The sequence below is a fragment of the Schistocerca piceifrons genome, chromosome X (genome assembly GCF_021461385.2).
Source record: "Schistocerca piceifrons isolate TAMUIC-IGC-003096 chromosome X, iqSchPice1.1, whole genome shotgun sequence".
Taxonomy (NCBI): Eukaryota; Metazoa; Arthropoda; class Insecta; order Orthoptera; family Acrididae; genus Schistocerca; species Schistocerca piceifrons.
In genome coordinates this window covers 912,302,003-912,321,219 of record NC_060149.1, presented here as the reverse complement: position 1 = coordinate 912,321,219, position 19,217 = coordinate 912,302,003, and the positions used below count along the sequence as shown (strand labels likewise).

General features: G+C 43.6%; 1 protein-coding gene across 5 annotated transcripts in view; it reads left to right on the top strand.

Moving 5' to 3' along the window:
- Nucleotides 1-19,217, top strand: part of LOC124722711 (tetratricopeptide repeat protein 39B-like) — a 336,578-nt gene that overhangs the window by 109,051 nt on the left and 208,310 nt on the right. The window contains exon 1 of one of the 5 annotated variants that reach the window (XM_047247851.1): nucleotides 16,144-16,162. The exons of the other annotated variants lie outside the window; for them this stretch is intronic. The gene's annotated coding sequence lies outside the window, so the exon portion shown is untranslated. Of the gene's footprint in view, nucleotides 1-16,143; nucleotides 16,163-19,217 lie in introns of those variants that run through there. 5 annotated transcript variants of the gene reach the window in all.

Genomic DNA, 19,217 nt, shown 5'->3' with positions numbered 1-19,217 from the left:
GGGCGAGGTAGCACACTGGTAAAGCTCGCAATCGGGAGAACGGCGATTCAGATCTCGGTATGGCCATCCAGATTTATGATTTTCGTTTTTTTTTCTCTAAATCTCTTAAGGCAAATGCCGTGATTGTTTCTGTGAAAAGTCTGCTACCGGTTTATTCCCACAGCCCGAGCGTGTGTTCTGTCTCTAATGACCTCGTCGTCGACGGGACGTTAAACTGTGATTTTCCTTCCTCCCTGCGTTGTTCCTCCACTAGGATTAGTTCCGTGCGCCAGTCTTTTCATTACTGCGATAAAGTGCATTATATACACCGTGGGCCACCGAGGTCTCACCGTCGTTACGTCCGAAGAATTTTTTTCCGTGCTGAAGTGTTAGGTTAGTAAGCTTTGCTGAACACCTGCGGCTGTGAGCAATCTGCAGTGCACGAGACTAGAGTGTGATGCGTGGTGTTTAACTCACACCTTCTAAAAACGCGTATCACGCATATCTGCAATCTCAGAATTGTGCACTCTATTCTTGATCTCTAGTTATAAACTGTTAAAATTGGTACCAATTCTTGGTCCGTGTATTTGATAATGAGGCGACAGAATTGTCAGACGTACTCCATCTGAAAAGGAATTGCACTGCAGAACTTCGCACAGGTCCGCAGCGCCATTAGCCAGGCTGCTAGGTTCCAGTTTACCGTAATAGAGGACTCGAGCGCATTGCCTCAGCCCCACCGACTGTCTTTCTGTAGAGGTTTGTATCGGGTGTCAGTCCTGCCGAAGTATGCAGTTATGATCCGTCATATGCCCAACTATCCGTGTCACACATTTCTATTTCCTAACCAGCGGGTTAAGCTGCTTTGTGAACTACTCTAATCTCAGTTTTAAGCAGTTTCCTCTGCAAAAATGGAACCATAGTGCCCCAATGAAACACATCCTTTACCTTTACCTCATCCTTAACCTGTTCCGTGGACTAAAGGCGAGTACAGTTCAAAGCTTCGTCTGACAACTGACGTTTTCCGTAATTTCCCTACATTATTTCAAGCTAATGTCGGGATGGTTCCTTCGGACGGGTACTGCCGTCTTCTGTCCGCATCATTCCCCATGCCGAGCTTGTGCTGCGTCACTAATGACCTTATCGTCGACTGGATAGTAAAACATAATTTTCCTTCCAGATTTCAAAATGAAAAACAGATCTTCTGAAAAGTCTTTCCCTCCCACACCTTGTAAACTATCTACACCAGCAGATCAGATCATATAAAGGGTGTTACGAAAAGGTACGGCCAAACTTTCAGGAAACATTCCTCACACACAAATAAAGAAAAGATGTTATGTGGACATGTGTCCGGAAACGCTTAATTTCCATGTTAGAGCTCATTTTAGTTTCGTCAGTATGTACTGTACATCCTCGATTCACCGCCAGTTGGCCCAGTTGAAGGAAGGTAATGCTGACTTCGGTGCTTGTGTTGACATGCGATTCATTGCTCTACAGTACTAGCATCAAACACATCAGTACGTGGCATCAACAGGTTAGTGTTCATCAAAAATTGGTTCAAATGGCTCTGAGCACTATGGGACTCAACTGCTGTGGTCGTAAGTCTCCTAGAACTTAGAACTACTTAAACCTAACTAACCTAAAGACATCACACACATCCATGCCCGAGGCAGGATTCGGACCTGCGACCGTAGCGGTCGCGCGGTTCCAGACTGTAGCGCCCAGAACCGCTCGGCCACTCCGGCCGGCAGTGTTCATCACGAACGTGGTTTTGCAGTCAGTGCAATGTTTACAAATGCGGAGTTGGCAGATGCCCATTTGATGTATGGATTAGCACGGGGCAATAGCCGTGGCCTGGTACGTTTGTATCGAGACAGATTTCCAGAACGAAGGTGTCCCGACAGGAAGACGTTCGAAGCAATTGATCGGCGTCATAGGGAGCACGGAACATTCCAGTCAATTACTCGCGGCTGGGGAAGAGCTAGAACGACGAGGACATCTGCAATGGACGAGGCAATTCTTCGTGCAGTTGGCGATAACCCTAATGTCAGCGTCAGAGAAGTTGCTGCTGTACAAGGTAACGTTGACCACGTCACTGTATGGAGAGTGCTACGGGAGAACCAGTTGTTTCCGTACCATGTACATTGTGTGCAGGCACTATCAGCAGCTGATTGGCCTCCACGGGTACACTTCTGCGAATGGTTCATCCAACAATATGTCAATCCTCATTTCAGTGCAAATGTTCTCTTTGCTGATGAGGCTTCATTCCAACGTGATCTAATTGTAAATTTTCGCAATCAACATGTGTGGGCTGACGAGAATCCGCACGCAATTGTGCAATCACGTCATCAACACAGATTTCCTGTGAACGTTTGGGCAGGCATTGTTGGTGATGTCTGGGCCCCATGTTCTTCCACCTACGCTCAATGGAGCACGTTATCATGATTTCATACGGGATACTCTACCTGTGCTGCTAGAACATGTGCCTTTACAAGTTCGACACAACATGTGGTTCATGCACGATGGAGCTCCTGCACATTTCAATCGAAGTGTTCGTACGCTTCTCAACAACAGATTCGGTGACCGATGGATTGGTAGAGGCGGACCAATTCCATGGCCTCCACGCTCTCCTGACCTCAACCCTCTTGACCTTCATTTATGGGGGCATTTGAAAACTCTTGTCTACGCAACCTGGTACCAAATGTAGAGACTCTTCGTGCTCGTATTGTGGACGGCTGTGATACAATACGCCATTCTCCAGGGCTGCATCAGCGCATCAGGGATTCCATGCGACGGAGGGTGGATGCATGTATCCTCGCTAACGGAGGACATTTTGAACATTTCCTGTAACAAAGTGTTTGAAGTCGCGCTGGTACGTTCTGTTGCTGTGTGTTTCCATTCCATGATTGATGTGATTTGAAGAGAAGTAATAAAACGTGTGGTGTCACCGCCAGACAACACACTTGCTAGGTGGTAGCCTTTAAATCGGCCGCGGTCCGTTAGTATACGTCGGACCCGCGTGTCGCCACTATCAGTGATTGCAGACCGAGCGCCGCCACACGGCAGGTCTAGAGAGACTTCTAGCACTCGTCCCAGTTGTACAACCGACTTTGCTAGCGATGGTTCACTGACAAAATACGCTCTCATTTGCCGAGACGATAGTTAGCATAGCCTTCAGTTACGTCATTTGCTACGACCTAGCAAGGCGCCATGTTCAGTTACTATTGATATTATGAATCATGTACAGCCAAGAGCGACGCTCATCATTAATGGATTAAAGTTAAATATTCCACCAGCTACGTCCGTTTTTCTAAATTCTAATTTCCTTGACGTGTTCCAGACCTCACGCCAGCCTGCGTGAGCTAAAACGCGTGCCTTTCGGCTTCCTCTAGTAACACGGTGTTGGCTCTCCTGCCAACCACAACAAAATGAGCTCTAAGATGGAAAGTAAGCGTTTCCGGACACATGTCCACATAACATATTTTCTTTCTTTGTGTGTGAGGAATGTTTCCTGAAAGTTTGGCCGTACCTTTTTGTAACACCCTGTATAAGAAGTGAAACCATTTCAACAGGAAGATAGATTTGAAGAACACATTTTTCATTAGTCGTTTAGGTAACATGCCCTTGCTTTCCTTCGACCCACCAACCAACTACCTATGAATTACAATTTCTTTTGCGTGGCCATCCTCCGCAGCAAGAACAGAAATATTTGTTTTGTAAATGTTGTTGTTGTTGTTGTTGTTGTGGTGGTCTTCAGTCCTGACACTGGTTTGATGCAGCTCTCCATGCTACTCTATCCTGTGCAAGCTTTTTCATCTCCCAGTACCTACTGCAACCTACATCCTTCTGAATCTGCTTAGTGTATTCATCTATTGGTCTCCCTCTACGATTTTTACCCTCCACACTGCCCTCCAATACTAAATTGGTGATTCCTTGATGCCTCAGAACATGTCCTACCAACCGATCCCTTCTTCTGGTCAAGTTGTGCCACAAACTTCTCTTCTCCCCAATCCTATTCAATACTTCCTCATTAGTTATGTGATCTACCCATCTAATCTTCAGCATTCTTCTGTAGCACCACATTTCGAAAGCTTCTATTCTCTTCTTGTCCAAACTATTTATCGTCCATGTTTCACTTCCATACATGGCTACACTCCATACGAATACTTTCAGAAATGACTTCCTGACACTTAAATCAATACTGGATGTTAACAAATTACTCTTCTTCAGAAACGCTTTCCTTGCCATTGCCAGCCTACATTTTCTATCCTCTCTACTTCGACCATCATCAGTTATTTTGCTCCCCAAATAGCAAAACTCCTTTACTACTTTAAGTGTCTCATTTCCTAATCTAATTCCCTCAGCACCACCCGACTTAATTAGACTACATTCCATTATCCTTGTTTTGCTTTTGTTGATGTTCATCTTATATCCTCCTTTCAAGACACTGTCCATTCCATTCAACTGCTCTTCCAAGTCCTTTGCTGTCTCTGACAGAATTACAATGTCATCGGCGAACCTCAAAGTTTTTATTTCTTCTCCATGAATTTTAATACCTACTCCTAATTTTTCTTTTGTTTCCTTTACTGCTTGCTCAATATACAGATTGAACAACATCGGGGAGAGGCTACAACCCTGTCTCACTCCCTTCCCAACCACTGCTTCCCTTTCATGTCCCTCGACTCTTATAACTGCCATCTGGTTTCTGTACAAATTGTAAATAGCCTTTCGCTCCCTGTATTTTACCCCTGCCACCTTTAGAATGTGAAAGAGAGTATTCCAGTCAACATTGTCAAAAGCTTTCTCTAAGTCTACAAATGCTAGAAACGTAGGTTTGCCTTTCCTTAATCTTTCTTCTAAGATAAGTCGTAAGGTCAGTATTGCCTCACGTGTTCCAGTGTTTCTACGGAATCCAAACTGATCTTCCCCGAGGTTGGCTTCTACTAGTTTTTCCATTCGTCTGTAAAGAATTCGTGTTAGTATTTTGCAGCTGTGACTTATTAAACTGATAGTTCGGTAATTTTCACATCTGTCAACACCTGCTTTCTTTGGGATTGGAATTATTATATTCTTCTTGAAGTCTGAGGGCATTTCACTTGTTTCATACATCTTGCTCACCAGATGGTAGAGTTTTGTCAGGACTGGCTCTCCCAAGGCCGTCAGTAGTTCCAATGGAATGTTGTCTACTCCGGGGGCCTTGTTTCGACTCAGGTCTTTCAGTGCTCTGTCAAACTCTTCACGCAGTGTCATATCTCCCATTTCATCTTCATCTACATCCTCTTCCATTTCCATAATATTGTCCCCAAGTACATCGCCCTTGTATAGACCCTCTATATACTCCTTCCACCTTTCTGCTTTCCCTTCTTTGCTTAGAACTGGGTTTCCATCTGAGCTCTTGATATTCGTGAAAGTCGTTCTCTTATCTCCAAAGGTCTCTCTAATTTTCCTGTACGCAGTATCTATCTTACCCCTAGTGAGATAAGCCTCTACATCCTTACATTTGTCCTCTAGCCATCCCTGCTTAGCCATTTTGCACTTCCTGTCGATCTCATTTTTGAGACGTTTTTATTCCTTTTTGCCTGCTTCATTTACTGCGGTTTTATATTTTCTCCTTTCATCAATTAAATTCAATATTTCTTCTGTTACCCAAGGATTTCTACTAGCCCTCGTCTTTTTACCTACTTGATCCTCTGCTGCCTTCGCTACTTCATCCCTCAAAGCTACCCATTCTTCTTCTACTGTATTTCTTTCCCCCATTCTTGTCAATTGTTCCCCTATGCTCTCCCTGAAACTCTGTACAACCTCTGGTTCTCTCAGTTTATCCAGGTCCCACCTCCTTAAATTCCCACCTTTTTGCAGTTTCTTCAGTTTTAATCTACAGTTCATAACCAATAGATTGTGGTCAGAGTCCACATCTGCCCCTGGAAATGTCTTACAGTTTAAAACCTGGTTCCTAAATCTCTGTCTTACCATTACATAATCTATCTGATACCTTTTAGTATTTTAGTATTTGTAAATAAAAACCGTATTTTCTTGCTGCACTGTAATTTTTCTCCCAGACGCGTTTGCCTCCTTTTTTACGCTAAGGCATCTTCAATGGAATCGAGAACGATTTTTTTATCTAAAAATAACACATGTCAAAACAAAACTGTATCGTTCTATATCCCCTTAGAGTGAAAAAGAGGGCCAAATGCATCTAGGAGAAACAAATTACAGTGCAACAAGAAAAGGCGGTTTTTATTTACAAAACAAATATAGCTGTTAATTAATTACAATAAGAAATAAAAGTGTTGTTGTTGTTTGCCCAGTGTAGAAATAAATAATAATGAGTAATGACCGGAGCCTTTTGTTAGGAACCATCCCAGTGATCACCTGGAAATATTTGAGCTAGGTGTTCCAGTGGTAACACTTTGGACTAGCAGTTGGAAGGACTGCAGTTCAACTTCCCGCCTTGTCATCCACATATAGGTCTCTAGCGGTTTCCCTAGATCGTGTGAGGCAATACCCGGGAATGTTCCTTTTGAAAAGCGTGCAACCGATTACCTTGCCTTTCCTTACCCAAACCGAACTTGTGCTCCATCTTTCATTACCTCGTCGTCAACGGTACGTTAAACCTTAATCTTCTTCTTTTCTTCAGTCGAATGATTTGAGAAGACGCAAAACACCCAATTTTTGTGGGCTGAAATTGATAAGTCCATAATCTTTATTACAATAACAATATCTAATGAATTCAAATTTTTATTAAGTCAAAATAGGAAAAGCCACAGATAAATGGACATTTCGCATTTCTGCAGAGGAAGAATAGTTCCCAAGCGACAAGCCTCCAACGTGAGCTTTAAAATATTCAGCTCGTTACTGGCTGCCATCCACTCTTGCAGAAGTTGTTGAAAATGCATATTTTTGGTAACTCACGTTTTTCTCAGTGATAGACAAGGGCGTGAACCCCATATGCAGATCGTTTTTCTCACCTGTGTCCACTAAACAGATGCTGCCGTTCTTTCCAAACAAGTGTTTCGAGAGACTTGTTCAGGAATAAAGTCACCAAACCACAATTAGTATTTACGTCGCGAGAAACCCATTGCTATCATTTCCTTCTTGAACACTGGAGACGTGGCCCATCTAGGATAGTGTAGATTAGAATTAAAGCAAAAATTAGAAATTTGTATCCTTGTTTTCGTTGTTGTTAGCTTCGTAAGGCTTACGAGAGATACATAGAAGGTGAAAGTTATTTAAACCGAGACACTCTGGGAGGTTGCACGGGACACCAAAACAAATATTCTTCTTTAAAGTCATAATTAACTTTTAGCATTTTTTTAATACGGTGAATGGCATAGTCGCTCTTAGCACTTGTACAATTGCGCAAGACATGGGGACTAATTGGGTGGATGTAAGAAACGTCCTTCATGAGCAATTTTTAATCCATTTCACTCACAGCGTGAGCACAACCTGGAAACAGGTGGTTATGCACTCGGAGCACGGTTTTCCCAGTGGTACCTGTAACAATGTTAAATGCATCCTAAATTTCCGTCCTCTACGTTGTAAGCATTGTTCGGCCGTGATGGGGTCTTCAACGTCCAAAATTCGCGTGTTTTAAGTGAGGTGACTCCAAATGCCACATTTACTCGCGTTCATCAGTTGCGGTTACACGTGAATGTGTGGGCAGATTTTGTTGGTGTATGTTTAATTGGACCATATCTCCTACCTAGGCTATTCAATGACAAGCATTATTACAACTTCTTCCCCAGAGTATTGACAGAGTTGGTGGATGACGTGCCACTTGCTACAAGTCAGCACATGAGGTTCCAGAGCGACGGGGCGCCGCCACATTGCAGTTCTCCTGTGCGTCGATTTTTGAACCGACAGTTTCCAGAAAAGTGGATTGGCAATGGTGGTCCTGTACCGCAGCCTACTTGATTCCCTCATCAGACCCCTCTGGACTTTATTTTGTGACGAGAGGTGTGCAGCTTTGTTTACGCAACCTCTTTTCAATAAGAAAGAGGATCTGGTTGCGCGAATAGTACTAGTACTACTACAACTAGTAGTAGTAGTAGTAATTAAGGACATTCCTGTAGTCTTTGACCTTGTTAGACAGAACATGACCCCCCGGCGTAAACTCTGTTTACAAGTTAATGGAGGCATTTTTAAATCTCTACTCTAATTAAAGTAATTGTGTTAATATTATTGTCTCTTTGTAATAAAGAATTAAAACTTGTTTGAGAGGTTGCACGGGACACTGAAATGCGGACAAAAAGTAACGGGTTTATCAGTTTATATAATTTTCACCCTGTATAACATAGGGCATCACTCCCTACCGAGTTCTGCATTGCTTTAATAACGATGACACTAATGAAAGTATTGTAACCAAATTGAGAGCAATAATTTTCTGAGTTATTTAATACAAAAACCGCTCCAATTGCTGTTGAGAACTTTGAGTCCACTACTCGTGGATCTATTATGCTTTAGAGAAACAACGGCTAAACGATAGAATTAACATGTTACGTGGCCAATATCATGAGCAATATGGGTCTCAAGATTATAAAGACCGTGATATTTAATAATTTATGCAGCCTTTATTATCCTGACACACCCATATTCCTCACGATTCTTTGGCCACGTAACGTTTTCAGTCCATGTGGCTTGTACTTTTATCATTTGAAAGTTGTTTCTCTACAGCATAATTTTTTCAGAAGCCCCTTGAAAATGACCTAATGTAAAGGTCAACCCTGTTGCGGACTCAATGAAGTTCTCAAAAGCAAATGGAGCAGTTTGTCATTAATTAAACAAACAACTGCGGACTCAGCACACGGAGAAACTAATTTTTGAGATTTTTCAAAACATTACAGTAGGTGCTGGAAGCAGCACTGTTTGCTCCGAGGCGACTTTCGAGTCCACTTATACATTGACGGGAACAGAAATGGCTACACCACGGAGTCGGCAACATAAACGAAAGTTGGTAGGCATGTTTCTACATCTGAAAGGCGCTCTCTATTCAGATTTCGTGTCAGTCGCATAAGAGTGGCGCTGGTAGCACCACTATGAGGATGCAGATCAGGTTTGCTTTAAATGCACGCTGTAACGGTCCTGAGCGTTGCTTACCTTTGAGAGTGGGCATGGTGAGTTGATGTTAGCCAAGAATGCCTTCAAGGCGACAAAGACGCCGTTATCAAACACTCGTCGTGTAATATGGTTACGAGAAGTTGGCTGTTCCTTCTGTCGCAGAATGTAGCGACTATACACGATTGCTGACAGTGGTGGTCACGGGAGTGTACGGTCGTAAGAAGACCGGGCTCCGGACGGCCACGTGACACTACCGAGAAGGAAGACCATCGTGCTCGGCGTATGGCTCTGGTGCTTCGCACTGCATCTGCAGCAGCAGTTGGCAACACAATTACACAACGAATTGTTAAAAATGGGTTGCTCCAAGGACAGCTCAGAGACAGACATCCTGTGGCGTGAACTCCACTGACTCCAAACCACCGCCGATTGCGACTCCAATGGTGTCAAACGAGAGCTCATTGGAGTGGAGGGTGGAGGTATGTTGTATTTTCTGATCAAAGCTGGTTCTGCCACGGTGCCAGTGATGGCCTGTGTTGGTTAGGTGGAGACCAGTTGAGGGTCTGGGTGCGATATCGTAAGACAGCAGGTGTATTCTCGTGGTTACCCCACACACCGTGACCGCAAAACTGTAGGGGATTCGACCTGTTGTGCTGCCATTCGTGAACATCATTTCAGGTGTTGTTTTCCAACAGGATAACGCTCGCGTCCATACCACTGTTATAAACCAACATACTCTGCAGAGTGTCAACATGTTGCCTTGTTCTGCTCGGTCACCAGATCTGTCTCCAATCGAGCACGTATGGGACATCATCGGACAATTCCAGTGTTAATCACAGAGAACATTAACCGTCCCTGTGCTGATCGACCAAGTGCAACAGGCATGGAGCTCTGTCTCACAAACTGATATCCGCACCTGTACAACATAATGCGTGCACGTTTCCATGCGTACATTCAACATTCTGGCAGTTACACCAGTTATTGATGTGATTTCACATTTGCAGTGGCTTATCTCGCGCTTACATTAACTTGCAATCTTGCAATGTCGATCACATAAATATGTTACCTAGACAAAGGTATTCCTGATATTTCATTACTTTATATTAATTACTTTTTTATATTGCAATTTTTTTCTGTCAATGTATTTGGAAGACTGCTTGCCGGCTTTCAAAGACTATGCTGTTCGTATGCGGTTTTCGTTCTTTCTCCTTGTTAGCTCCAACCACAAATGATGTCAAGGAGGCGTGAAAAGAAAGTTTTTACTTAAGTAGTACTCAATCTATGTTAACGTTTAAATAACATGTTAATTTTAATGTTATGCAAGAATGAAACGTGGTATTAAATACATTGTAATGAGAGTAACCAGTTACGTTGCGTGGCGATACTTACTGACATAATAACTGAGTAGCCGAAATATGACGCGGCAAATAAAATATATTAGGGGAACAGGGACGCTTGAGGAATCATTCTAGCGACGATGCTTGCCGCAAATGGGGAAATCCACTGAAGTAAACCACTTTGACAAAGAGCAGGTTGTTACGACTCAGCGCCTGGGAAGATGTACATCTAGACAGATGCTCCGCAAGCCGCTGTACAGCGCGTGGCGAATGGTACTCTGTACCACCACTTTTCAATTCATTTCCTAATAATAATTTATCACAAAAATGTTCAAATGTGTGTCATTTCCTAAGGGACCAAACTGCTGTGGTCATCGGTCCCTAGACTTACACACTACTTAAACTAACTTATGCTAAGAACAACACACACACCCGTGCCCAAAGGAGGACTCGAACCTCCGGCGGATGGGGAATAATTTATCATTTTACTGGTTGTACAGCTCCTTGGCTGTGGATTATATTAGTTAAGAAATACAGCAACCAGTCAGTTTTTTATGTATTTTTATTTAATACGCTTTTCCGGCTTTCGCCCACCTTCAGTTAGCGTAATACATTTTGGACTCTTCAATTAGTACTTCATTACAACATCTACAAAAAGTTGCATGATACAGATACCCTGTGCAATATAACAATTTTGTTTAGCTACTACACTTCGCGAGTGGTACACATGTACAGTAGGGCAGCTGCAGCAGCCAACTTGTTGTCAATGTACTGACTGAAAATTCCAGTACATATTACGTTGGCTAAAGATCGGTGAAAGCCCGAAACGCGTGTTAGCTTAAGTAAAAATACATAAAAATGGCTGGTTGCTGTATTTCTTAAAGTAGTATATCCTTTCCTGATATATTCGCAAATAGAGCGAAGGGAAAACGACTATCTGTATGCCTCCATATGAGCCATAATTTCTCTTTATCTCCGTAATCCTTACGTGAAATTACTGGCTGCAGTAAACTGCTGTACGTTTTCCATTACTGCACAGTGTATAAGGCAGCTGCCGTAGGGACCACATTCGGCAGTCCATCATACCTCTTACGTGCGACTCCGCAATGCACCGGCTCCACTGGATGAATTCTTCTGTTGTTGCGTCATCCTTTACCAGAAACGTTTGGTACGTGCCTTCGGCGACTCCTTACATCAAATGTGAGATTTCTCGGCTTCGGTCATATGCGAATTCGAAATGTTCCAAGGCGCTGAAACATTCTGTACGTACACCTATGTTGTTTCGCCGTGACGTTAGGCCGTGCTCTTCGGTTGTTCTTCTGCTAGCAGACTTGCTGTTGATTGTTACCAAATGCTTCCTTCAGTTCTGCCTGGAATTTGTTCCAGCTATCGAGTTGTAGAACCATTGCTGTCCAAGTAAAGGTACACATTTACGAAACACATCATCTCATCCCACTTGCTGTAGTTGGCGACTCGGTCGAATCCTTTGAGCCATTTCGTCGGTTCCTGACCGACATCTCCATAAAACACTGATTGATGCCTGATGTGCAGCTGACTTTCTGCATCCGTGTCCCGATCGTACGGATCAGGGAACGATGTGCTGCTTGTATTCCAGTTCGTGTCCATGTAGGCGACGGATTTTACGTTGCCTTATTGGAGCCACGGTGATGTAGATGTTTTGAGGTACCTGGCGTGTCCATCAAACAATGTCTGGGTAGACATCATTAAAACAAAGGCTTTTTTCGTTATGGCGGAATCTTCTCACGAAATTTCAGTCACCAACTTTCTCCTCCGAATGCGAAAATATTTTGTTGACGCCGACCTACATCATAGGGAGAAACGATCATCATAATACAATAAGGGAAATCAGAGCTCGCACGGAAAGATATAGGTGTTCGTTCTTTTATTGCGCTGTACGAGATTGGAATAATACAGAAATATTGTTAAGGTGGTTCGATGAACCCTCTGCCAGGCTTTAAATGTGATTTGCAGAGTATCCGTGTAGATGTAAACGCAGCACGGAGCACTGAGAGACGTGAATGAGGTTGTAGAGGGTACCGGCAGGAATGTGGAGTGAACAGCCCGAGCAAGGTTGTCCCACTAATTCTCGATTAGGTTTATTAGTACAGTAACGTGAAACTGCTGCTCTTCGAGCCACGCACGTAGACTACGAGCTGTGAGACACGTTGCATTGTCCTGCTGGTAGAAGCCAGCGTACCTAGGAGAAACAAACTGCATGTAGGGGTGGACGTGGTCCCTAAAGATAGATGCAGTCTTGTGTTGATACACTGTCTTCAATAATGACGTGATCACCCAGAGATTGTCAGAAAACATTATACAGAACATAAACGCTCCTTCCCCTAGCCTGGATCCTTCCGACGATTGTTGCAGCGTGTTCGATTTTTCCGATGGAGTATAAAACGTAATTCATCTGAAAATTCCACTTGTCGCCAATCAGTGGACGCGTGGGTGCTGTACTGGCGTGAAAATTCCAGCTTTCGTCGCCGATGAAAAACAGGTGGGTGCGTGAACCAGGCTCCTGTTGCGGAGGCCCATACATAGCAACGGTCGTCGAGGGACACTGTTGGCATCCTCTTGCTCAACAGCTGCCACAGCCGTCGTTCACTCCTCTAAATTATGACCGCGTTTTACTTTTTACCCGTCGTGACAGTATAGTGAAGGACTTTTAATCTTTAGTTCGGTAGCTTCCGTTCTCTCTACGGCTTATTTTGTGGACCTTTCTCCAAGAGGAAGACCTTGTCTTAGCTCTCTTTCCTTCCATCGATTGGACTTAAAGTGTAGTCACTTTTAACTCCTTTTTCGTGTTCTATGGTTCTGACACGGGCGAATTTGACCTTAGTTGGTTTTGCAATTTAAAACAAAATTTATAAAACCCTGCCAATTATGGCCCGTGGTGCACGACAGTGACCAAGGCGCCGGTTTTGGATAGTGCCAGCTTGTCATGTACGGTATACTTTAACCACGGCGTAACGCGAAAAGTTTACAAACTTAGCCGTTTCGGAAATGCTTCAACCATTGGGCCGCAAGCCGACGGTCGTGCCCTCTCGGACGTTAAATAAATCGCTCTGTTCCCGCATTACGACAGTGATGCACTGTTTTCTGCGTCCCGCGACACGATTTATATACCCTCCACTGCCTGTTCTGCCACCTGGCGTCTGTGAGTGTTTATTGCACGGTGACGTCGAACGTGGCGGTGGTCGCATTAATATGATCGGACCGTGTCAAAGACTCTCCCAATTGTTAGGCCCCATGTGGTGTCAGATATCTGGTCATGGTGCAAATTGTGTGTTCTTTGCCTGTCAGTTGATTTATGATTATGATTAAAATTTCTGTATACTCGTAAGCAGGTGCTATGAAATTGCATCGAAACAGATGAAACTGTTCAGGGACCACTAGCACATAGCGCACGAAACATCAGACACTTCTAAATGCAGACATTCCTTATCATCGTGTAACGGTTTGTTACTTTTCGAAGCGTTTCACCCCAAATCGGAATTTTTTGTCCGCGATATGTTTCCGCTTTGCCGCTGCCATCTTTGTCAGGAATCACTTTTGAGATGTCTGAGCAGCAGCAACTAAATCTTCTGAGTTTCAGCACGCTTTGCGTATCAACCAACTATTACGGGAAGTATTTAGACTTTCCTGAGGACGATAAGTACACAGATCTTGTCATTTGATCGTGCTCGTTTAACATGTGAAACGCTGATACGCGGTAAGCACGCTACAGCGCTTTTGCATAACCCTTTTCCCTGTTAGTTATGGCAGCAGCCTCCTGAGTATGCCCAGTAGTTTCTGTTTAACGTTGCTGTTATTTCCGTCCAACAGTTTTGGACGACTCCCAGCACGCTCGCGCGGTACAGTCCCCTTGATTCAAGTCTCAAGCCTCCAGGCCGTTCCAGGTAGGGTCTTCCGTGGACGTTTCTTTACCCATTCTTTACCTAGTTAGCACTCACAATAAATATTTAACGCTAAGAAGTGAACTGAGGTGAAAAGTTCATGGGATACCTCCTAATATGGTGCCGGATCTCCTTTTGCCCGGTGTTGTACAGCTACTCGACGTGGCATGAAGTCAACGAGACGTTGGAAGCTTCCCGCAGAAATACTGAGCCATGCTGCCCATAATTGCGAATGTGCTGTCGGTTTAGGATTTTGTATAAGAACTGACCTCTCGATTATGACCCATAAATGTTCGATGAGGGCGATGTGGGTGGCCAAACCGTTCGCTCGAATAGTCCAAAATGTTCTTCAAACCAATTGGGAACAATTGTGGCCCGTTGACATGGCCCATTGTCATCCATAAAAATTCCATCGTTGGGAATATGAAGTCCATGAATGGCAGCATGGCCGGCAGGTGTGGCCGAGCGTTTCTAGGCGCTTCAGTCTGGAACTGCGCGACCGCTACGGTCGCAGGTTCGAATCCTGCCTCGGGCATGGATGTGTGTGACGTCCTTAGGTTAGTTAGGTTTAAGTAGCTCTACGTTCTAGGGGACTGATGACCTCAGATGTTAAGTCCCATAGTGCTCAGAGCCATTTTTTTGAACCATTTTTGAATGGCTGCAAATGGTCTCAATATAAACCGAACATGCCCATTTCCAGGCAATGATCCATGTATACACAGACGACACCATTATGGAGCTACCATCAGCTTGCACAGTGCCTTGTTGACAACTTGGGTCCATGGCTTCGTGTGGTTTGCGCCACACTCGACCCCTACCCTCAGCTCTTACAAACTGAAATCTGGCCTCAGCTGTTCGGGCCACGGTTTTCTAGTCGTCTAGGGTCAAACAGAAATGGCCATAAGCACAGGAGAGGCGCTGCGGGCGATTTCGTGCTGTTAGGAAAGGTATTCGCGTCGGTCGTCTGCTGCCATACCCCATTAACAACAGATTTCGCCGTACGTCTCACACTGACGCCTGCGATTATTTCACGCAGTGTTGCTTGTCTGTTAGCAGTGACAACTGTACGCAAACGCCTCTGCTCTCGGTCGTTAAGTGAAGGCCATCGTCCACGCTTTGTCCGCGGTGAGAGACAATGCCTGAAATGTGGTGTTCTCGGCACACTCTTGACGCTGTGGGTCTCGGAATATTGAATTTCCTAATTATTTCCGAAATGGAATGTCCCATGCCTCTAGCTCTACCATTTCGCGTTCAGAATTTGTTAATTCCCGTCATTTGGTCACAACCACGTCGGAAACCTTTTCACATGAATCACCTGAGTACAACTGACAACTCCGCCAATGCACTGCCCTTTTATACCTTGTGTACGTGATACTACCGCCGTCTGTATATTGCGTATCTCTATCCCTGGCTTTTGTCACCTCATTCTATGTGCATGTACGAATGCTAAAGATTGCGAAAATGAGGGGAGTGTATAATACTCTCACAAGAGTGTAAAATAACCTCACTTACATGATAGCAACAAAACTACACCAGTACTAGAAAGAACTTGACGTGAGGAGACAGTCTCGCCATTAGAGACATACCGGCTGGCCGACGTGTCCCCTCACATCCCCCACTCTTCCTCACATCAGTGAAACGCGCCTCTGCGCGCACACGCACGTATTTTGATCATCGCGCGACGAATGTATCCTTCCGCGAAGCAAGCGGACTTGCGCGTAAAATCTGTGCGTGCCTTCGATGCCCAGCCGCGCGTAGTAAGAAGACGGCGAGTTCCAGGCCGTTTCACTTGCTACACGTCAAGGTACGGGAACGTGCAGAGTTCGTCTGGCCGCGAGAAAGCGTCTTTTTCCAGATACTTCAATTACTTCGCTGAAGGTAAGTGCGAGGTTAACAACTCAACTATTAACTTCGTACTTGGATAGTTGGCATGTTGAAACAAGTTGTAACGGTACTCTGAAGTTTCGAGCCTGAGGAGCCGGAGGTGTGATTCTCGTCTCCACAGCCCATTAATCGTCTGCACAAAAGGATGTAGAAGCTTTCGTGTTGGTAAGACTCTATTTCAAATAACTTTTACAACGAAGGAAACTACGGTGTGATTTATGGCCCTTTACAAAATTAAAATTATGCCGTTGTTGTCATGAGACTGCTAATAATTAAAAACTTCAAATTATTAATTTTACTAAACTTAGCTTGACAATCTTTTGAAATTTTTACATATTGGCCGATGAGTTGACAGACTATATCTGATCGTTAGTACAACACTTCATCCATCCTTTGTAAGTTTGTTGTCAAGTACCTCGAAAATTATCCTCCGTCTACTGTATTCACGCCAGTTTATTTATGTACTTATTTTTAAATTTTGTGTATGGTTGAAGCAGCAACGGTAGGATAAAATCTCCACGAAGAAATAATAAATAGCCAGTCAGTTGCAGAATAGGTTTATTTAACCCCCTTGACCATGGTTTCAGTGTTTAGAAAAACGACTTCTTCAGAAGGAAGGCAGTGACAACTGGGTTACATGTTGTAGCAGAGGTACTTTAAAATATTTTAACATGGTGTACGTCACTGAGTATTACTTTACCAACGTACAGCTGTTGTGACTGATTAGCTGTAAGTTGGTGAAGTACTACTCGATAACTACCACCATGTTGTGTATGTTTTTCATATTATGGAGGTGAAATTCTATATTTTATGACACCTTTCGGCCATATTTTAACGCACCTCTGCTACAACATGTAATCCAGTTGCCACTACTTTCCTTCTGAAGAAGGTGTTTTTCTAAGCACTGAAACCATGGCCAAATGGTTTATTTAAACCTTGCAATTTGCCCCTGATTAACTGTTTATTATTTCCTCACGAAATATTTAGTTTTACTTGTTAATTCAGTCATCTCATTCTCCAAAACGGAGACCGAGCGAGGTACCACAGTTCAGATGTTCAAATGTGTGTGAAATCTTACTGGACTTAACTGCTAAGGTCATCAGTCCCTAAGCTTACACACTACTTAACCTAAATTATCGTAAGGGCAAACACACATACCCTTGCCCGAGGGAGGACTCGAACCTCCGCCGGGATCAGCCGCACAGTCCATGACTGCAGCGCCTGAGACCGCTCGGCTAATCCCGCGCGGCGGTACCACAGTGGTTAATATGTGGTTCGATAGGAGTGGGACTGATTAAGGTTTTCCGTGGACTCTCTGAATCACTTTAAAAGATCGTTGGAATCATTCGGCGGAAGGAAGCCAAAAAACCAGTTCCCTAACTCAGTCACCGCGATATTATTCTTCTATTGTGACTCTTGAAAGTTTTTGCCAGACCCGTCTTGGAACAACCGAGAGAGGTGTTGTAGTGGTGAAGACTCTCGACTCGCATTTCAGAGGGCGGTGGTTCAAATCTCCGTCCGCCCTTCCAGCTTAAGGTTTTCGCCGGTTTCTCGAAATCTAAACCGCAAATGTCAGAATGGTTCTTCTGAGGCGAACACTGTCTATGTTTCATTCTCTGTCCTCCTATCCGAACTTTTGCTTCATCGCTTTTGATATTCGAACCAGATTCATCAATTTTCAGTTTTTACTGTATGGATAATATCACGGTGACTGCGTTAGTGAACGAATTTTATTTATTTTGATGATGATCCCACAGATGTTAACAACCCTCCTCTTCACCATTGCAGCTTCTCTTACGTGTCCTGTGAGAGAACATCCATTTGTAAATGTCGAAATTAGGCGAAGGGAAACATAAATAACTTTAACCCTTTTACTACCATTGGGACGTGTGTGTCCTACAATAGGTTGTCAGAGAACCAGGGGGAATTTGCTGCATGTTATTGCTCCGTACCATCTGTCAAATTGTTTTGTTCATTAACTTTCACACCGTATCACAGGTAAGCGGATCGGTGTGATTCTCGCGTGAGACACTGGTGAAATTTTGTAAGCATAAATACGATCAAAGTGCTTTTCTGGAGATATATATATTCAATCAGAAATGAAAATACACTTTGATCTTTCATTTCATTACCATTGGATCATTGTAGCTTCTACGTCAAAATACCGGAAGAACAAACATAATTTTTTCATATTGTTACTTCTGAAGATGACATTACATAAAATAACCGTACTCCAATCTCTTCTCACTCTAAAAAAATGTTATTCAAAGGGTTAAATTTTTGTCCTGGAGATATATGCATGTGGTTTCATTCGTTAAGCTGACCACACGCGATAAGCAGTAGATCCTAGCTCGAATCCTGGTGCGGCCCAGGTTTTCAGTTGCAGTCATAACCGAACGCTTGGGAAGACTGCCAGGACGATTCTGTCAAGTAGTCCACATACTATTTGTTCTTATGTTCTTGTTCAAAAGAACTACTGATCTGCCTCTTAGTACTTCCGTGTCTCCTAACCGAGAAAACTTGTTTTCCGACGTTTCCTATGCGTTTGAGTACATGGATATGCTCTATGAGAAATGTTACACACTTCCAGTACTGTAACTTACATTAAATCTCAATTGCGGGAAAGTCCTGAGTAACAAGTAAAGGGAGAACAGGAAGTACAATTGTGTTGTTGCAAGCCATTAGGTGGCGTGATAATTTTAAGCTATCGGGTCATACTATTACTGCAGCATGATAGGTAGGAGTGTATATATCCAGATATACCGTAATTCAATAGCTTGTGCTTCTGTAAACGCCTAGACGACTCAAGACACGAGAGGACAATTTTTTTTTCCTGAACCCACAAAAACTGACTGATCTATATCTAAAAATCAAATATAACGATACGTCTTCAACGAACGTCAAGGTATCGTCTAAATACAAATTCCAACAAAGACATCATACGGCAGCATCGATACTACACGTAAGAACACCTGGCGATGGTAATATGCCGAAATAAGCTCGTTGTGATTTACGCAATAAAACTCATGAAGAGCAGTGTAACTGGTTT